The sequence below is a fragment of the Colossoma macropomum genome, unplaced genomic scaffold (assembly GCF_904425465.1).
Source record: "Colossoma macropomum unplaced genomic scaffold, Colossoma_macropomum, whole genome shotgun sequence".
Taxonomy (NCBI): domain Eukaryota; kingdom Metazoa; phylum Chordata; class Actinopteri; order Characiformes; family Serrasalmidae; genus Colossoma; species Colossoma macropomum.
In genome coordinates, this window is record NW_023494793.1 from 42,847,778 (window position 1) to 42,870,110 (window position 22,333).

The following is a 22,333-nucleotide window of genomic DNA, read 5'->3' on the forward strand; positions in this document are numbered from 1 at the left end:
GAAAACCTGTAGCTACACTGGCACTTTGTAGATAAGACTGGACCCAAGGGAGATAATCTCATGCAAAAGAACGTATAAGCGCTGTCAACAGACACATACAATAAACCCAGTCATTCCAATCAGGCCAATATGTCCTTTGTTTCCCTACAAGAAAAAAACACAAGTGTTAAATCGGAAGCAAATTGCACCAGGACTTCTTTGCACTGCAGTTACGGTGAACATGAACAAGATTAAGGCTACCTTCTCTCCTTTCCTGCCTTTGTCTCCTTGAGGTCCTGCATCTCCAGCATAACCCTGAGAGCAATAGATACTTTTTTGAAGAATTTTGTATAGAACAGCTTTTTGATCTTCTTCCAGAAGGAAAGCACCCATTCCTTAGCCCTCAATTACATGCACACAAAGACCCATTTACACACAGACTGTCTGTTCTCCTTACTCTGATTCATAAAGAAACCCTGGTCTTTCTTACCCACTCACCCAGCTCCCCTTTGCCGCCCTGCTCTCCTCTGTATCCCTGTGGGCCCTGTAGGAATGCGTACATAGACACAAATGTCAGACAGTTGCGCCCCTAGATCTCAGAGTGTTGCATTTTAGTTAGATCTAAGCCTTTTGTATTCTCATATGTGTAAAAATGAAGCCCATTTAAAAAGCAGTGTATTTTGTTATAGCTATATGACAAAATACGCTTCATCAGAATGCATTTATTCCTTTGAGTAATCCAAAAATATTATTTTTATTGTGTGAACACAATTTTTATCGCCAACATCCAGTGAGAGCAACAGTGGCTGCACAAATATATACAGTCATTGACTGTATACACTTTACGAACAAAAGTATTGGGACACCTACACTTTACACCAATAGGAGCTTTTATGAATCCCATTCTAAATCCATGGGCATTAATATGGAGTTGGTCCCCCTTTGCAGCTGTAACAGCTTCCGCTCTTCTGGGAAGCTTCTACAAGATGTTGGAGAGAGTCTGTGGGAATTTCTGCCCATTCATCCAGAAGAGCATCTGTGAGTTCAGACATTGATGTTGGACGAGAGGGTCTGGCTCACAATCTCCATTCTAGTTCTTCCGAAAGGTGTGGGATGGGGTTGAGGTCAGGGCTCTGTGAGGGCCAGTCAAGTTCTTCTACACCAAACTCACCCAGTCAGGCCTTTATGGAGCTGCTTTGTGCACTGGGGTCTCAGTCATGCTGGAACAGGAAAGGTTCTTCCCCAAACTGTTCCCACAAAGTTGGAAGTGTACATTTGTCCAAAATGTCTTGGTGCTGAAGCATTAAGGTTTCCCTTCACTGGAACTGAGGGTTCTAGACCAACCCCTGAAAAACAGCCCCATATCATCATCCCTCCTCCACCAAACTCTACAGCTGGCACAGTGCAGTCAGGCAGGTAACGTTCTCCAAACCCAGACTCGTCCATCAGACTGACAGGTAGAGAAGCTGATTCATCACCCCACAGAATACGTTTCCACTGCTCCAGAGTCCAGTGGCAGCGATTTACACCAGTCCAGCCGACGCTTGGCATTGTGCATTTTGATGAAGTGTCAGCGTTTGTCTATTGAGACTTCAAGGCTATGTGTTTAATTTTATCCACCTGTTAGCAATGGGTGTGGCTGAGGCACCTGAACTCAATAATCAGAAGGGAGTGCCCCAATACCTTTGTCCATATAGTGTATATCATATGTAACACATATACAGTCGATTCCTGATTGACTGTGGATTGTAGTCTCTTACTCATATTCATACAGCTCATGGATTCTTGTTATAGTGGAGGCTTTCAAGGGGAACTGGATATATCAAGCTGCTGGTTTTGTTAGTTAGCTGCTTGTTGATTTATCCATTGTCTTCCCACGAGTGTAGTATGCCAAAGATGCTAAAGGTATCACTTTAAAAATCATTTACAAGCTGTATTTAAAGAAGAGCACTACAATTACAGACTCTATCAGAGCATCATACAGCACACTGCAGCTTGGCTTTAGCTTGCACTTCTACAGAAGTGGAAAGATCAAACTAGGAAAATGTGTTTACAGTTTCAAAAAAAAAACAGAATTTTTAAAGTGACTTTGACAGCCCTAGTGAAAATAAGATGCTGAGGACATACATCTTCCGCTTTGGGTCCTGGCTGGCCCATTTCACCGTTCTGCCCTGGGGTGCCATCTTGTCCTGGTCTCCCTGGCGGACCGGGTAACCCTGCAGGACCTACTCTCCCCTACACAGAGAGGCAGAAAACACAGGAAATGTAGGTTACTCCAGGGATGATTAAGGCTCATTTATGCTCAACGTTAAATACGGATACAGATGGAGCCTTTTGTCCGTACTCTGCATTCATTTTGTCCATATTTGTTCATGTTCTCTGAACGCTTACGGATACGAACGGAACGGAGCGGTACCACCAGAATCCGTGGGGGCAGTGTAGCTAATAGTTCACAATACAAATGTCTCTCATCGGTAATATAAGTAAGAATTCTTTGTTTGTTGTTGTCAGAAACCTTTTACTCTGGACTGCCCTCTAGTGGATGTATTGCTTAACCTCCATGCCAATGTAAAGGACACATGGAAGTATGTGGGCAGTGACGGTTACGTTGCTTGAAACGGACATGTTCTTTTTTTTGTACATGAAGTGAGTATAAACGAGCCTTTCTGGTAATAGGGAGCTGGATTTTGACCAATCACCTGCTCTAACCTTTCAACTACACATGGTTATTAACTGCTAAGTTCAGGGGTGCACAACTCAGGTCCTGGAGGGCTGGTGTCCAGCACAGTTTGGTGATTTACCTTCTCCAACACACCTGATTACACTTATCTCTTAATTGCCAGGTTAAGTGGGTATGTTTGAGCTGGGAAACCTCCAAACTGTGCTGGACACTGGCCCTCCAGGACCAGAGTTGTGCACCCATCCTTTGTGCTGGACTAAAGCCCTGCAACAGTGGAGCTGGACACACCTGCTCTAAACCATCTGCTATAATCATAAAATCTAAATCACTGTTTACTACAATATCCTTCACAATACTGTCTCTATTTGCAAAGAGATCTTCCATTCAAAGGTTTTCCTACTGAAGTGACAGAAGGCACCTTTACACCCTTAAAAATGGCCAAAAAGGTTTTTCTGGAGTGATACTATAGAACAATGGTTCTCAGTCCTGGTTCTGGAGTACCACTGGCCTGCATGTTCTAGTGTTTTCTCCGCCCTTACACACCCAGTTCAACTCAGGAAAGGCTTATTAATTGGATCATGTGTGCTCAGAGCAGAAGGAAGCTGTAAAACGTGCGGGACAGTGGTACTCCAGGACCAGAACTGAGAATTACCGCCACAGAAGAACCACTTAAGGTTCCCTTCTTTAAAGAACCATTCTAGTAAATGAGATGTGCTAATGTGAAGATCCTTTTCCTCTTAATGTAAAGGTGCTATTAAAGGTTTCCATCAAACCATACGCCCAAGAGAAGAGCCATTTGGAAACCTTAATTTTAAAGACTGCAGATGAGTTGTGATGGCTAAGTATGACCAGGGTTTACTCTTTGATCATGTTTTTGCTATAGGAAGAAGGCTGGTGGTGAATGTGCCCAAAGCAGTGAGTAAGCATTGCCAGGAGCACAAAATACAATTTAGAAAAGGCATCAAGAGTAAAATTCAACCTTCCTGAAGTGAATACTCTGCATATTGACTGACTGCTATCAGAAAAGAAATGGAAACTTTGCTCTGCTCTATAATTTAGTGGCCTATTTCTGCACTGTCTATACTGTCTATATTAAAAATGATGGTTCTTCAAGGGCTCTCAAGTAACGAAAATGGTAGAACTATGAACACTCAAAGAAGCTTTTGCATGATTAAAGCGTTCTTTGCATTATGAAGAGGTCCCTCAGATTGATAGAAAATGTGCACGAATGTGCTACAGATGGTCCCTTTTTGAAAAGCGTTCTGTCTAGCACCCAAAAGGTTCTTCGATTAAAGAACTGACTTGTAACAATAGAAGCGCACTTTTGGGTGCTATACAGAACCATCTACAGCACATTTACCATCAGTCTGAAGAACTATTCATGATGCAAAGAAACTTTCAATCATGCAAAAGGTTCTTTGAGTGTTCATGGTTCTATATAGAACCATTTTCTTTACTAAAGAACCCTTGAAGAACCATCTTTTTTAAAAGTGTTGTGTAAAAAAAAGTCCAAAATATGCTGAGCGTTAGTACGGAGCCTTGCTGGTCACATCCTGTATAAATAAAAATAATGCTTAGTAATGCGTGGGAACAAGATAATTAAATGTGGCCATGACTTAGTAAAGCGTGGGAAAGAGATTATGCCTTATTAATCTGAGGTCAAGGCTTAATTATGTCATTCCCACACCTTACTAAGTAGTGGCCACACATTAGGACCTTGTTCCTACACCTTACTAGGTCATGGCCATGACTTAATTATCTCATTACCACGCCTTACTAAGTCATGGCCACATATTATTTTTATTTATGCGGGATGTCACCAGCAGGGCTCCATTAGTTCTGCCTTTGGCCCAAAATCATTTGAATGCACTCCAGTTTCAGCGCAGTTTCCAGTGGAATCTGGTTTTAAAGCCTTGCTTCCTCTTTCACAGCATGTAGCCATCCTTCAAACAGCCCCTCTAACTAACAGAGCAACAGGTTTTATACCATCTAACACAGCCTGGCCAAATGGACAAATCAATGAGCGCAAAGACTTTAGTGCACAAGACAAAGTGCAAGACACAAAATAGATCATTCACATTCAGTGGCATGTGCAATACAAGTTGTGTGATTCAATGATTCATGCTTTGTGAATGGCTGTTTTGTATGGCTATTGATTATCTGACAGTCTGTAGATGAGAAACATGCTGGAAAGAGACACTGTGGAGCCTGATAGCAGCTCCTAAAGCACCTTGAGGGAAGGGGCTGGGCTACTACAGTGAAGCCCCCAACAGGTGGCATAATAGGGCCGGAGGTAGAGATGTAAGGGGAGGCCTGGATGGTTGACTGGCAGTGAAATTCCAAAAAAAATCAGATTGAATAGATTAATCTGATTAGCCCTGTCCAAGCTCCCCGTCATCATCTGGTGTCTAGCCTGTTTGCAGCGACTGATGGTCCTGAATCCACTTCACACCTCCATCATATTGTTCGGATACAGCTTTTCCCTCCTTCTTAAGTTTCTTCTTAAGCTCTAACTGGACCTGTTTGATATCCTCCTTATGGCCAGAGCTGAAGGCCCTCTTCTTTCCATTCAGCTGGACCTTGCAGGAGTCTTGTTATGTATACAGAAGTGGACAGAATCATGAAGACACTGGATAAATCCCTTAATGTCCAAAGCAAATCCCAGTGTGTCTCCCTAAAGCCATTCAGAGTCAGAGTCTGGTGAGGGTGAGATGAACCAGTCTGCGGTCTGATCTGCCCAGTAGAGGCAGAGCAGCTGATTTTTATGCCTTTTTAACATTGGCATATAACAAGTCTGATGTCCTATGATCTCTACATTCCACATACTGAGAAAACAGGTGGGGTGTGTATGGATCCAACCAAATTAGTGGTGTGAAATGAAATACATGACCAAATCAATGGTGTAAGAAAACTCCTGCAGGATAATTGGGTCATATTCCAATAGCCAGGACTATTCCAAACCTGGGCTCTGACAATTATGTGTCTTGGGTTGCATCATCTATTGTTCACGAAAAAGAACATCTCCTATAGTTCTTTTTCATGAGTTCTTTGCGACTGCAGAGTGTTTCAGTCAGTGTCAAGATCACCCATTTTGTTGGGGAGAGACTTTAAATTGCCCTTGATGAGAGGAGGCAGGTAAGGTCTATGCCAGAAGTCTTCTTTTCCATACTTGAGTCCAGTTTCTGGTCCAAGTGGCCACTCAATTACATCAACAGCATCATTAAACACCCAGTGATTCCTACACCAGGTGTAGGATGCCCTGGGTTCTGCCCTTCAGGGGGCCCATAGGCACAATAAAAAGTAATCTAAACATCTAACATAATTCTGGTAGTTGAAAATATAACCATAGAGATATACTATAAATGAGAGAACAGAACACGTTATAGCATTTGCTAAACAGATTTGAGGTCACATGACCTCATGACAACATGACAGAACCCTTTAGAAAACAGCTGTGAATAAAGTGACAAATGAGAGAGGGAGAATGAGGACAGCTCAGATTATGGGGACACTAAAGACAAAATGAGAGGCAGCAGAATGACTAACAATAAAAATGAGGGAGACGAAAATCTCTTCAATGATAGATGACAGTGGACCATCGCTTTTCAATGCTAACGACTAATAGGCCACACTCCTGAGATTCCCCATCCCCAATGTAAGACCATAACATCGCCACTGTCCAAAGCTAAAGAGCTCTGAGCTTCGCTTTCTCATTCTGTTCCAAAGCTGAACAGCTGCTTTCTTTCCATGACATCGTGAAGTACAACCTCATTTCCAAAAAAGTGCCTTCATAATGCCTTCACAGATGTGCATGTCACTCATGCCATGTACACTAATGCCCCCCATTCCATCATGAATACTGGCTTTCGAACTGTGCACTGATAACAAGCTGAGTGGTCTTTAGCCCAGAGGACACAGTGTCCACTCCAGTGACACTTTTCCACTTCCCCCCAGTCCATTTTAAATGAGCTCAGGCCCAGAGAAGGTGGCAGCATTTCTGTATCCTGTTTATATGTGGTTGCGCAAAGCCCAAGCTCTGCCAGGGGACGCGAGTCACGCAAGTGATGGCGGGAGGAGAAGGACGACGGTGCCGTCCACGAGAGCAAGGAGCGAGTCCCAAGCTGCCAGCTGGGGGTGGTGACGTGGGGGCGGAGCAGAGCTCTCGTTCCCTCTTGGCTCTGGTGCTCATGCTGACCTTAATGAGAGCCAGCTGATGCTGATCTGGCTGGCAGCGTGAGCGCCGTTTAAAAAGAGCTGAGAGGGAACAGGAGAGAGAGAGAGGGACGAACAGCAGCAACAGAGACTAAGCGAAGAGCTGAAAAGCTGAAGTGATAAGGGACAGAAAAGTCTAGCTGTCTGAAGCCACTGAAAAGTGGCCAGCTTAGCGTAGCGTTGGTTGTGTAGTGTTTGCTTTGTGTTTATTTGGGTGAAATAAAATATGGCTGCTGCAACCCTGAACCCTGCCTTCAGCGTCCTCCTTGAGCCCGGGGTAGCACATGCTGTGCTACAGTTGTTTTACGTTGAGAAACGTTATTCTTAAATTGTTGCACTATTTGATCGTGCAGTCTTTCACAGAGTGGTGAACCCCTCCTCATCTTCACTTCTGAAAGACTCCGCCTCTCTGAGATGCTCTTTTATACCCAATCATGTTACAACAACTTTACCAGCCTTTTGTTGCCCCCGTCCCAACTTTTTTGGAATGTGTTGTGAGCATGAAATTCAAAATGGGCATATATTTTTCAAAAAACAATAAAATTTCTCAGTTTCAACATTTGATTTGTTGTCTTTGTACTGTTTTCACTGAAATATAGGGTTTAAATAATCTGCACATCATTGCATTTTGTTTTCATTTACATTTTGCACAGCGTCTCAACTTTTTTAGAAATGGGGCTGTAGTTTGAGCTCCATGCGTAAATTAATGCGCAGGGCCAGTAGCTGGTGAGGTATACAGATCAATGACAGCCACCTTCCATGAATGATAAAAGCATTAGAAGTGATACAAAAAGCAGCAAAACTACCCTACTTGACTCCATTTCCACTTACAATATATAGGCAATATATACAAAACAAAAATGCTCACAAAATATACAACAAACAAAATCACTGTCTGTTGTGATGTACTGTAGATTTGACAGAGCGCCAAAAGCAGTGCCTGTGCTTGGTCTATTCAGAGGTCAGTCTTTCTTTTGCATTAAAAAAGGGAAGACGTGATGAACTGATGCTAGAGGAGTATGCATCTATTAGAGAGTTATGGTCAGGGTTAAGCATTAGACTGTGTGCAGTATGTCAGAATGGCAGGGATGCCCACCGTTGCCCCCGACTCTCCTTTCCTGCCCTGTTTCCCTGGAATGCCAGGAGGCCCCTACAAACAAAGACCAACAGACAGACAGATCACAATCTGCACGATCTCAGCTGGTGCTTCACTTCTAAAAAAGGCTCATAAATGGAAATCTGACACTTGAAATCATTGTGTATGGTCACTTACAGGTGGTCCAGGATCTCCTGGTGGTCCAATTGGCCCTGCTACACCTTTCGCTCTCTACAAAAATAAGCCAAGAAATATGCCTTAATTTGAGAATATTTCTGAATAACTGTTAATATCATTAAGAAAGTCATTCAATAGATGAAGTGTTTCATTTCTAAATGCATTAAATGCCACTTTTATGATGTCTTTTTCCCCCCACAATATACATTGATGTGAGAGGGCTTTACATACACTGACCTGTCCAATGAACTAGTTCAAATTGCTGTGCCACAGTTTAAAACCATTATTTTAAAAAAACAGCTTTTTTGAATTATTAGATTTTTGCAACAATTATGTTATGATCTATTTAAATCTAAGACATTAATTGAGATAAAAGGCTAAATATAAACAAAATCATAATTTTTAGGGAACTTTCTATTAAAAAGTGTCTGTCTCAAACCCTAACCCTAAATTGAAAAAAATACTTGTTGCTTGTCTTAAAGTGAAGTTGAAAGATTTATCATGACTTCGTGACTTTATTATGATACTGTAAATAGTAATAGTAATAGAATATGCTGTTCTTAATTAATAAATAGAGTTAAATTAAACTTATTTTTAAAAAACGATTACTACTCATGTTTTATCAGACTGCTATGATTTTTTTTTTTGTCAGTTTTTGTTTTAATTTTTTCTATTTGCTGATTTTGCCAATATATTTTTTGCTTCTGGAATCTTTCTTCTGCTTTGGACTTTGGACATGTCGGAGCACTTTGTGCTTAGTGTAGTACTGCCACTGACATTATGAGCGATGTTCGTCATATTTATTAATGTAACACACACTCCTGTGTTGAGCTGTGTGAAATACATGTTTTGGAAACTGAAGTACATCAGGTAAACTTTGGAGCGAAGAGGTACCACTGTTTGGGTTTGCAGCTACTAGCGCTAACTAGCCTAGCAGTGTCTGCTAAAGGGCTAACTAGGCAGCTGTTTAAATCTGCTCTGGGCGACCTGCAGCTCCACACGGTCTCAATTATTTCTTACCTTAAAATACCTGATCAACTGATTAATGAGCCCATCATGAGCTGATCAGGCATGTTGAGTCAGGAAATGGTTGAATCTGGGGCAGTTATGGACTGGAGGTTAGGCCCTGTGACCAGAAGGTCACCGGTTCGATCCCCTGAGCCGACAGTACGTGACTGAAGTGCCCTTGAGCAAGACACCTAACCCCCAACTGCTCCCCGGGCGCTGCGGATAGGGCTGCCCACCGCTCCGGGCAAGTGTGCTCACTGCCCCCTAGTGTGTGCGTTCACTAGTGTGTATGTGGTGTTTCACTGCACAGATGGGTCAAAATGCAGAGGTGAAATTTCCCAATTGTGGGGCTAATACGGGTCACTTAATCTAATCTAATCTAATCTTAATCTGCGGTGCTGTAGGTTGACGGAAAAACCATAGGACTGGCTAAACACAGTAAAGAGTGGAAAATATCTCTGATTACTGCCACCTACGAGCTACTGCTACCATGAGATGGCTAATGTTAAATCACTACAAAAGTCAGTATGTCCTTGTTGGTCATTATCTTGTGGGGTTTATGTTTCAACCCAGAGAGGCCACAGAATGTCTCTGTGTAAGTCACTGAAACAGGTTTCCTATTTCAGAGTGCCAGTTTATAGAATGTGCTGTTCCAAAACACCGTCTTCACATTAATACAGTAAACTACTTTAGATATTTAGCTAAGCAGTTTCATTACCTGTATCGCTAGACTAGTTAGCCCCAGAGGACACTGCTAACAGTTGCAAACTCAAAAGGTGGTACAGCTTTGTTAGTTCATGTTCATCAATGCCCAAAATAACAATGTCCTTTTATACAGGACCCTGAAACATGTGCTACATTAAGAATTTAAAAAGAATATGACAAATATAACATGATACGCTAGAAGAATAAGCAAAACTCAGTATGACGTGTGCCATGTTGGGGCGGTTTATGTTGAGTGGCTACATGTTCAGAAGACCTGTCACTTCAGATCAGTTGACCAACAGAGAGTGCAGGTGAACGCTCTAATCTAAGACCTGCCCCCATTAAAAAGTATCAAAAGTCAGAAGTGAAAGAACGATTCCAGAAGCAAACAATGTATCAACAAAAATACAGTTAAAAAGTTTGGTTTAACTATAATTATTTGCACTTGCAACATATTTTGGACATTTTGATACTCAATATTTTGCTTGTGAATTTTCTTTTTTTTTTTTAACTTTTGGCACAAAATTAACTCCATGCACAAAGAGTTTTAACCCATTGGCCGAGTATGTAACATTAAGATTAGTCACTGCACTCTTAAATAAATTGTTCTTCAAGGTTGTTTAGTAAAGACAGTGGTACGATATAGAACCATGAACACTCAAAGAACCATTTGCATGCTTTAATCGTTCTTTGCATGGTGAAATGATTTTTCAGAATGATGAAGAATCTGTTATATATGGTTCTATATAGAACTTTTTTGAAGATGGTTCTGTACAGCACCAAAAAAGGGTCCCACTATTGTTACAATGTCAAGCTTGTTACAATAGCAGAACACTTTTTGGTGTTCTATACAAAAGTTTCAAAAAGGTATTAATTAAGTTGGGACGTTGTGCAAAAGGTAAATAAAAACAAAATGCAATGATGTGCAAATCATTTAAACCCTATAATTAACTGAAAATAGAACAAAGAGAACATATCAATGTTGAAAGTGAGACGTTTTATTGTCTCCCATATATATTTTGAATTTGATGCCAACAACACATTTCAAAAAAGTTGGGACGGGAGCAACAAAAATCTGGTAAAGTTGTGTAATACTAAAAAAAACATCTGGTGATCTTACAACTAATTAGGTTCAATGGCAACAGATAAAAAACATGATTGGATATAAATAGAGCATCCCAGAGAGGCTGAGTCTTTCAGAAGTAAATAAGGGGAGAAGTTCACCACTCTGTGAAAGACTGTATGGACAAATAGTGCAACAATCCAAAAATATTGTTTTCAGTGTAAAATAGCAAATATCTACAGTACATAATATCATTAAAAGATTCACAGAATCTGAATCTCTGTATGTAAGGGACAAGGCCAAACACCAGTATTAGCTGGCCGTGATCTTTGGGCCCTCAGGTGGCACTGCATTCAAAACAGACATGATTCTGTAGTTGATATCACTGCATGGGCTCAGAAACACTTCTGAAAACCACTGTCTGTGAAAACAGTTTGTCGCTGCATCCACAAATGCAAGTTAAAACTCTTAAACCCAAAGAAGAAACTGTACATAAACAGGATCCAGAAATGCTGCCACCTTCTCTGGGCTGGAGTTCATTTAAAATGTACTGAGGCGAAGTGGAAAAGTGTCCTGTGGTCCTATAAAATAAAATTAGATTTCTTTTCTGTAAATCATAGACGCTGTGTCCTCCGGGTCTAAAGAGGAGACTGACCATCCGGCTTGTTATCAGTGCACAGTTCAGAAGCCAGCATCTGTGAATGTATTGGGGTGCATTAGTGCACATGGCACATCTGTGAAGGCATCATTAATGCAGAATGATATATGCAGATATTGGAGCAACATATGCTGCATCCAGATGACACGTTTTCATGGAGGGCTTTACTTATTTCAATGTCAAACCACAATGCTATATTACAACAGCATAGCTCTGTATTAAAAGAGTCTGGGTGCTGAACTGGCCTGTCTGCAGTCCAGACTTGTCACTCATTGAAAACCGTTAGTGCATTATGAAACGAGAAATATGACAAAGGAGACCCTGAACTGTTGAGCAGCTTAAATCCTACATCAAGCAAGAATGAGAAAACATTTCACTTTCAAAACTACAGCAGTGTCTCCTCAGTTCCCAAACACTTACAGAGTGTTGAAAGAAGAGGTGATGCAGCACAGTGGTAAACCCCCTCACACTCACACTCACTCCCTGTTCCAACTTTTTTGAAATGTGGTGCTGGCAGCAAATTCAAAATGGGCATATATTTTTCAATAAACAATAAAATTGATCAGTTTCAGCATTTGATGTGTTATTTTTGTACTATTTTCAATTTAATATAGGGTTTAATTAATGTGTACATAATTGCATTTTGTTTTTATTTGCAACTTGCACAGCATCCCAACTTTTTTGGAAATGGGGTTGTAAATAATGCACTACTCACCGGCCATGACGACACAAGCTTTTGGTAGAATTTGTTTTTCTGGAAATGAGAAAAAAACCTTTCATGAAATTCTATGTGGTAGAAATATTGTCAGATAAGGACTAACATTTATTTTGTGACATAGAAGGTTAGACTAAGGGTGTTTTCACACTTTCAACAGTGTGAAAGCTGTTTTCAAGTCCAGGAATGGTCCAGAGAACCGATCTCTGGTCCTCCTGAAACTCTGGTGTGGCCTGCTGCATGTGTGGAAGCTATGCATTCCTGATGCCACATGTAAGGTTGCGTGATTGGTTCATTTGTAACATGACAGAATTGTGGACAGTGGAGGACACGGAATGCCTCATAGATATATTGAGTAAAGATATTCAAGTGCAAATGGCCACAACTTACAAAAACTCTCAACTGTTCTGCTTGAGTGTTTTTATCCAAGGAAAAAATTATAAAAAGCAGCAAATGGATGAAGCTATTGTCTACTATTATGCAAACCCACAAGAAGAAAAGTGAACTGAACAATCGATCCATGGTTCATGGATGGAATTCTTGTGTGTGAAAGCAAACCAGTGATAATGAGGCCCTCTCCCAAACCAGCCCAGAATCGGTCCTGGGCGCAGACTCAAGTGTTTGGGTCAAGTGTGAAAGCATGGTCTTGAGTACCTTCCTCACCTTGAAAGCTTGCCACTCCTCCTCTGATGTCTTCCACACTATGATCGCTGGCATCCCAGGGGGTCCGATTGGGCCTCTATAGCCGGTGACTCCAGTCCGGCCCATGACTCCAGGATAGCCCTGTGAAAAATGAGACCAACCTGTTCCAATTTGACAGAAATATATATATATATATATATATGTAGATTTATCATAGATTTTGAGTATAAAAGGTCATATACTTTGTCTCCTTTTGGTCCAGGAAGTCCTGGCAAACCAGGTGGGCCTTGATGCCCCTGGAAGAATAGAATGGAAGGAAAATAGTCAAACTATTAATTTACTTATTTTAGCTATTAAGTTAAAATATGTGAAAGTGTGACCATTTAGGGTGCTTTTCCACTGCACACTCACCCATTTCCACACTGAGACAGTTGGTACTGCCATAATAACAGCAATTAACAATTAAAATGCCTTTTGGTAATTTCACTCCAAAGTGTCTGACTAGTTAGCTTAACTTATTGGCTAACATGAAACTATATTCTGCACTGCTCAATCAAAAAGTGTCTTAGATTACAAAAACTCATGTGAAGAATCAAGTAAATCTTATATTTTTCTCTGTAGAGTGAGAACATATCAGCACAAACACTCATTCTGTGGAGGCTAACACAGATGTTAGCTTATGTCACCTTAGCAAACTTTTCAAAGCAATCAAAAGAGTCTGCGTGCTAAACTGGCCTGACTGCAGTCCAGACCTGTCACCAAAATGTAAACATACTGGTTTAGTTTACATGGTGCTCTTACTGGTAATATAATAGTGTTGGTGGCTTTATCCTCGTGTAGAAGAGTAAGGAATTCGCTAAACTACTGTTAGCTTCAGCTGCAAGTGTAGCAAACACAGAGGAGAACACCTCACACTGGTTGGTCCTTCAGTATTGGACCAACCACCAATGGAAAAAAGCTCAGTTCTGGTTTTCTGGTGCTGAAAGTTCTGGTATTTTTTAAAAGGGAATTCCAACCATTTTTCAAATGCTCTGTATAATACATTGTTAAAATGTAAGCAGAGTCATTCAGAGTGAGAAACTAGAGAAATTTCCAGAGTCAGAACTGTTCACAGTGGTGGTGATAGGAACCAGACGTCCACCTCTAAAAGCTCCCTCACAGATAGTTATTACACGAAATGGTTATGAATTCACTGCCTGATGTCTGAGACTCTGTTTTATGATAGTTTTATGATTAGATTACGGCATAAAACATTTTTATTCTCGTGGTACATGCAGGAGGCAAAATAGTCCCCAAAGAAAACTTATTTTCTCAGATTTATGACTATTTTAACATCATCAACATCCAGTATAAACTCAGAAGACTCGTGTAGGTTCACTGGTGGTTCTGGATAGTAAATAAAATGTTTATATTTGTGTTGTAGTCATGGCGACCCCTGGTTCCTATCACCACCACTGTAAAGAGATCTTAACCGTTTCACACCAAACCACTCTGAATCACTCTGTTCACATCTCACACACTGAGTAATGCAGAAATGTAAGATGTACTAAAAGATCAATCTTTCAAAATGCTTATGTTGGAATAAATAAATCAATGAAAGGTAAAATCAGTCAAATTAAGGTTATATTTATAGAGCCAGTATTTGTGCTGCTTATGTATCACTTTCAAGACGTCAGTCATAACAGATACAGAGCTAAATCTAATACAGTAGTGTCTATGTATTACTAAGGTGAAAGACACAAATTCACAGTCAGTATTTATTCAGTAAAAACTAGTTTTCCTGTAATCTTTCATCAACATGTAATGACCATCAGGTAGAGAAAATGCTCAGTTCGCTCAGAGACCCTCTCTGATACAGTTTCACTTGGAAATATAGTAATACAGTATGAAGACCACCCTTCATTTATTTAATTTCCAGGCAAAAAAATATATTCAAATTATTTATTTTGAAGAGATATTTGTGAAGTGATCAGATATAAGAAAATTCACTTGCATAGGAAAGAAGAAAGTCAAAGGAAACTGCAAAAACAGAAAAAAACAGGAGTTTCCAAAACTGGAGTTCAAAAAACGATTAAAAGCTACAGAGAAAATGAGACTCCTAACAACCACCTGGAAGAGCTGGTCGACCCCAAAACCGCCCCCATCAGATAAACAGCACTTAAAGCTTTCATCTCTGAGAGAGAGAAGAAAATCAAGCTGCTTCAGATCTAAAAAACATCCACAGGTGTTTCTGTCCATCCTTCCACTGTGAGAAGACGACTCAGCGCTGTGGGTCTGAAAGGATGTGTAGCTGTTCAAGAAGTACCTCACTGAGAAAAGGAGACGGACACATCAAACAAAGAAGCTGGACGATGGACTGACCACCCCAGAGTCCAGACCTCAACACCACTGAATGTGTTTGATTACTTCAGAAAATGATCAACCAGCTTCTAAGACTGAACTTTGGAGGTGTGTCTGCTGAGAAACTGAAAGCAAGTCTCCTGATTAGAAAGAACAGACATATTAAATACTAACAAATGTGAGAACTGTTGATAAATATTTAGTAACTGGTACTTAATGGCTGTTTTGACTGGAAATTAAATAAGTGCTCTCTGACTTGCAGAGTACTGTACATCATGGAAAGAAATGCTGACTTAACCCTGTACTGCAGGCATTATAAGAGCAATTTAAAAAAAATATTCAAACACTTTTCTTGCATAAAATGGTCTTTTTTTTAATTCAAAAACATTTAAAAGAAATAATGTGTGCAGGGGTCTTTTTGGAATATGTTGCCTTGAGGCAACATTGTTTAACAATGGGAAGAAATGATACAGAGCCGTGTTCTCTGAAGTGGTGAGACCTGGCTTGTGACTGACTTAATCCATTCCACTGTTGCACAAAGTTGCTTCTAGGCAACAAACATAATTCTGCAAATTCTTATAACAAAAAAAATGCTACTGAATATTGAAAAAAGAGGTTTAAATGTGCCCACTAAGAGATAGTATGACCAGGGACCTGCATTTTATTAACTTCCCTTTATTCCCTTTAAACTCCTCCCTTTATTGTTAACCTGATTGTTGTCTTTAAATATGTATAATGTTATTAAAAAGTGAGGAAAATGAGTTTGTTGCCCTGAGGCAACATTGTGCAATAGAGGGTTAAAAAGCCCACGCAAAACCTCCAGTTCAGTGTTTTCAATGCTTTTTCTGTCCACAGGATGGCACAAGCGCTCACACCGAGTTCACAAAGCCAAAAACACTGCACCCCACCTCCTTTGAGATAAAGGTGGCTTCATGAAATAACTCGTATAATCCCTTTCCTGTTTTCTGTGTAATCTTTCTCTCTCAGTGTCACACAGTGAGTCAGCTGTAATTCATAAGGCTCTTTCAGTGGTGCTAAATGACCCCTCCTCTCCTCTCTTTCAGCCCTAATTGAATAAGATCCTCACAAACTCAATTTTCCACCGAGGCTCAGAGATGTCGTAAGCCTCTAATGACTGTGCGAGTGAGCGTTTCAAGGCGAGAGCGAGGAGGAAAGCTAGACTTTTCTACAAAATAGCGTAAAACGTCTTCTCTGCATTGGATAAAAGAGTGGAAACAACCAGCAGCACGGTTACCAGCACACACTGTGATCATCTGAACTTCATAAAAACACTTTGGAGTGAGCTTTTTGCTGATATGTTGAGATCAGCTTTATACTGAGAGAGTGTGTTTGGTTCCTGTTCTGTAAGAAACAGTAACAAGACGAATAGAACGTCACTCTCAGTTCTGATCTCGTTTAGAAGCTTAACTTGATCTGTATTAAACAAACAGAAGGAAATATCACAATTAAAAAAACTGAACACTGAGCTCGAGCCATGCTGATGTGTGGCTGTGTGTTAAATCTGTGTTTATTCTTGTATATTATCTTGTGTGTTTCGTATGTCGCTGTTGTCGGAAGAAACCCTCTTATCTCCAAAATGGTAACTTTACAGGAGACAGAAAAAACCTACTTTACTTTTAATGTAAGTCAATGGAACCAGACGTCTTTCCAAGTCATTTCGGGCCGTTTCTTTTGGTCCATTCTTCAGGAAATTTATGCACAACTTAAAGGGCAACAGGTATTTTCAAATTATGTCAAAAACTGACACTTTTCTTCCGACAGCAGCGATATCTTTAATTTGCAGGTTTAATCTGCATATAAATAACATGTTTATTAGTGATTTTTGGCCACTGACTTGTCCCACAGTTTGAGATATCGACCAACCCCAGAATATTCGGTCTGATTAGAAATGGTGTGCTTATACACAGCTTTTTGATCCGACATACAGTTTTCGTACAATCTTCGTTAAATAACGATTTTTTCCCATAAGAATGAATGGGGTTAAAAATCGCACCTATATCTTCTGTACTTCTGTACTACTCACCCAAAAGACCCTGTTATATAGTATATATATAGTATACTATCTCAGTGCAGGCCTCTGATGACAATTCAATGTTGTTCTGATCTGCACTCATCTGTTTGTCATTGTTTTCTCACCCCTCATTTCTCCCATAGAGTCCCATTCCTTTTTGGCCCAGAACACAAGCCCAATTATTTCTTTGCCCAACAGCCAACAAACTGCATGTCCTCACTCAGGGCAGGTCCTCAAACTCTACTGCACGGCCACACTGACCCACACTCCTCTACGTGTCGTTTTTTCATCCCTTGCTCCTCCCATAGACTCCCATTCATTTTTTACAACAACACTAATGTCATTGCAACTGCGTAAAACACCTTAGCAACCGCCCAGCAACAAGCTTCACTCTGTTTTTTTCAGTAAATGCACTTTTCTAGTTCTGTATATTTTAAATAAGTGTGTTATGTCTGCATGTTTATTTGGATCAATTAAACTATATGTTTAACCTGTGAGTTTACTCTGTATATGTTTTACTCAGATTATGTTTAATGTGTGTGTTTAATCCGTGTATCGCTATTATTGGAAGAAAACCTCGCATCTCCAAAATAGTAACTTTACAGGAGAAGGAAAAAACATACTTTACTTTTAATGTAAGTCAATGGAACCAGACATTTTTCCAAGTCATTTTGGGTCGTTTCTTTTAGTCTATTCATCATGATACATTTTCAAACAATGTAAAGAGCAAAAGGCATTTTCAAATTATGTCAAAAACTAAAAAACAACAAAAATGGAGATACAAGGTTTTCTTCCGACAGCAGTGATATATAATCTGCACGTTTATTTGGAATGTTAATTCTCAATATGTTTAATCTGTATGTTGAATCTGTGCGTAAATCCTTTAGGCTCTTAAAAAGATGTTTTTTCAAGGGTTCTTTAGTGAAGAAAATGGTTCTGTATAGGACCATGAGCACTCAAAGAACCCTTTGCATGATTACAGTGTTCTTTGCATCATCAAAGGATTCTTCAGAATGTGCCATAGATGGTTCTATATAGAGGGTCTACTATCTACAACACATTCTACACCAATTTGAAGAACACTTTCATGATGCAAAGAACCCTTTAATCATGCAAAGGGTTCTTTGAGTATTCATGGATCTTTATAGAACTTTACTAAAGAACCCGTGAAAAACCACCTTTTTAAAGAGTGTATATGTAAAATATGTGTATTTATTCTGTATATGTTTAATCTGCATGTTTGTTTGGAGTGTTTATTCCGTGCATGTCTAATCTGTGTGTTTATGTGTTGTGTGTTTGGTGCTTCTGTGTGGTCTTCTGTACCCGTGGTCCTCTGGCTCCAGCTCTCTCTGGGCTTCCTCTCTCTCTCTGGATGGATCTGGGTGGAAGGGAAGCTGAAATAACAGAAATGAACAGCAGTGAACAGAAATAAACTGACATCAAAAGAAATGAAAAGCAGTGACCAGAAATGAATTAAAACACCTAACAGCATCCAGAAATGCATATATGTGAACAAATGATCAAAGTGAACAGTACTGAAAAACACTGAACAGCAACAAAATAGAATAACCAGAAATGGGAAGCAATGAACAGCATTGAACAGCAATAACTAGAAATAAACAGCAAAAACCAGCATTGAACAACGGTGAACAGAAATTATCAGAAATGAACAGCAGGGAACAGCCCTGAACAGAAATTAACAGCAGTGAACAAAAATGAACTGACATTAACAGCAATAACAGAAATGAACAGCAATGAAGAGCAATGAACAGCAGTGAACAGAAATGAACAGTAATGAACAGCAGTGAACAGAGATGAACAGAAATTATATGAAATGAACAGCAATTACATAAAAGAACAGCAATAAACAGCAGTGAACTGTAATAAAATGAACATCAATGAACAGAAATGAACAGCAGCGAGCAGCAATGAACAGCAGTGAGCAGAAATCAACTGACATTAACAGCAATGAACAGAAATGTACAGCAATGAAGAGCAACAAACAGCAGTGAACAGCAATGAACAGAAATGTACAGCAATGAACAGCAGTGAACAGCAATAAACAGCAGTGAGCAGAAATGTACAGCAATGAAGAGCAGTGGACAGCAATGAAGAGCAGTGGACAGCAATGAAGAGCAGTGAACAGAAATGAACAGCAATGAACAGCAGTGAACAGAAATAAACAGCAGTGAGCAGAAATGTACAGCAATGAAGAGCAGTGCACAGCAATGAAGAGCAGTGAACAGCAATGAAGAGCAATGAACAGCAGTGAACAGAAATGAACAGCAGTGAGCAGAAATTTACAGCAATGAAGAGCAGTGAACAGCAATGAACAGCAGAGATGAACAGCAGTGAACAGAAATGAACAGCAGTGAACATTAATAAACAGAAATGTACAGCAATAAAGAGCGATGAACAGCAATAAACAGAAATGAACAGATGAACAGCAGTGAACAGAAAATGAACAGCAGTGAGCAGAAATGTACAGCACTGAACAGCAGTGAACAGAAAATGAACAGCAGTGAGCAGAAATGTACAGCACTGAAGAGCAGTGAACAGCAATGAACAGCGGAGATGAACAGCAGTGAACAGAAATTAACAGCAGTGAGCAGAAATGTATAGCAATGAAGAGCAATGAACAGCAGTAAACAGAAATGAACAGATGAACAGCAGAGAACAGAAATGAACAGCAATGAAGAGCAGTGAACAGCAGTGAACAGAAAATGAACAGCAGTGAGCAGAAATGTACAGCAATGAAGAGCAGTGAACAGCAATGAACAGCGGAGATGAACGGCAGTGAACAGAAATGAACAGAAATTAACAGAAATTAACAGAAATGAACAGCAGTTAACAGAAATGAACAGCAATGAAGAGCAGTGAACAGCAGTGAACAGCAATGAACAGAAATGTACACCAATAAAGAGCAATGAACAGCAGTGAACAGTAATAAAATGAAATGAACAGCAATGAACAGAAATGAACAGCAATGAACAGCAATGAACAGAAATGAACAGCAATGAACAGCAATGAACAGAAATGAACAGCAATGAACAGCAGTGAACAGAAATGAACAGCTGTGAACAGAAATCAACTGACATTTACAGCAATGAACAGAAATGTACAGCAATGAAGAGCAACAAACAGCAGTGAACAGCAAAGAACAGCAATGAACAGAGATGACAGCAGTGAACAGAGATGAACAGCAGAGTTTATCAGCCTGTAAGAGTTTAAGCCTCTGTTCGTTTCACTCGCTGATGTAAAGCTGTGGAAGCTCAGCTGAAGAAACCCAGCAGAGTGGCAGCTCAGAGAACAAACTTCTCACTTTCTACATGATTCTTAAAGCGTTTTGTAGCAACAGCAAACACAGCTTTGTGTTGACATTCGTGGCTTTACCTGTCTGTGGTTCTGTGCTGTTTGTGCAGGTTGTGTTTGGATCACGCGCATCCAGCTCTGATTCACGAACCTCAGGAGAATTCTGCTCAGGTTCTGCTCTGTGACTGACTTCTTTATGAGGTAGAACACTGTTATCTGGATCCTCTCTTTCACTCTCTAGTTCTCCATCTCTCTCTCCGCTGTTCTCCTCTTCTGGTTGGGGTCTTTTTCTGTGAATGAACTTCTCTGCTGGCTTTTCTTTATTAACCAAAGTGGTACCAGAGCTGGTTTCATCAAGCCTGTGTGTTTCAATCACAGCTGCTGAAGGTTTCTTCAGACCATCACCTTCTTCTTCTGAGCCTGCAGTGCTTTTTATACTGGACTCTGATAGTTTTGGGGGGTAAACAGTAAAGAGTCTCTCCTCGTTTTGACCTTTGACCTCTATGACTTCAGGCTCATGGCTGCTCTCTGGCACTGGTGATGTAATGTTTGCCCTGCCAGCAGTCTGAGTCTCTCCTGCAGGTGTGAGAACAGTCAGTTTGGGTCCTGCTGGACTGAAGACGATTGTCTCCATTGATTTAGCCCTGCTGCTTTCCTCAGCCCCTTCCAGGCCTATAGAAGGCGCTGTAGAGAGAAAAACAGCAGCTCTACAGTGTCAGGGTTGTTTATTATCTGCCATCTGCCCTTCTTTATGCTGTAGTCAGACTCATGTGCACTATATATTCACTTTCTTTTATTTTAGTATTTCTTCATTTCTTTTTTATTCCAAGCCTGCTGTAGGGAGATGAAACTTTACCCATAATTTGATTGGTCAATTTCATCTGATCATTAATTAACAGATTTCATAGGATTAGATTTGTTCATATTATGGATTCCACCACTGGAGAAAAGGTGGGACTAAAGTGTTGAAGGCTGAATGGGTGGGGCTAAACTTCTGTACACTGAATGGGTGGGGCTAACCTGTTGCAGGCTGAATGGGTGGGGCTAAACTGCTGTAGGTTGAACGGGTGGGGCAAAACTACTATAGGCTAAATGGGTGGGGCTAAACTGCTGCAGGTTGAATGGGTGGGGCTAAATTACTGTAGGTTGTGTGGGACGGACTAAACTGCTGTAGGCTGAACGGGTGGGGCTAAACTGCTGTAGGTTGAACGGGTGGGGCTAAACTGCTGTAGGTTGAATAGGTGGGGCTAAACTACTATAGGCTAAATGGGTGGGGCTATACTGCTGTAGGTAAATGGGTGGGGCTAACTGCTGTAGGCTGAACGGGTGGGGCTAAACTGCTGTAGGTTAAATAGGTGGGGCTAAACTACTATAGGCTAAATGGGTGGGGCTATACTGCTGTAGGCTGAACGGGTGGGGCTAAACTGCTGTAGGCTGAATGGGTGGGGCTAAACTGCTGTAGGTTGAATGGGTGGGCTAAACTACTGTAGGTAGAGTAGGAGGGGCTAAACTGCTGTAGGTTGAATGGGTGGGGCTAAATTACTGTAGGTTGTGTAGGACGGACTAAACTGCTGTAGGCTGAATGGGTGGGGCTAAACTACTATAGGCTAAATGGGTGGGGCTGAATTGCTGTAGGTTGAATAGGTGGGGCTAAACTGCTATAGGCTAAATGGGTGGGGCTATACTGCTGTAGGTTGAACAGGTGGGGCTAAAC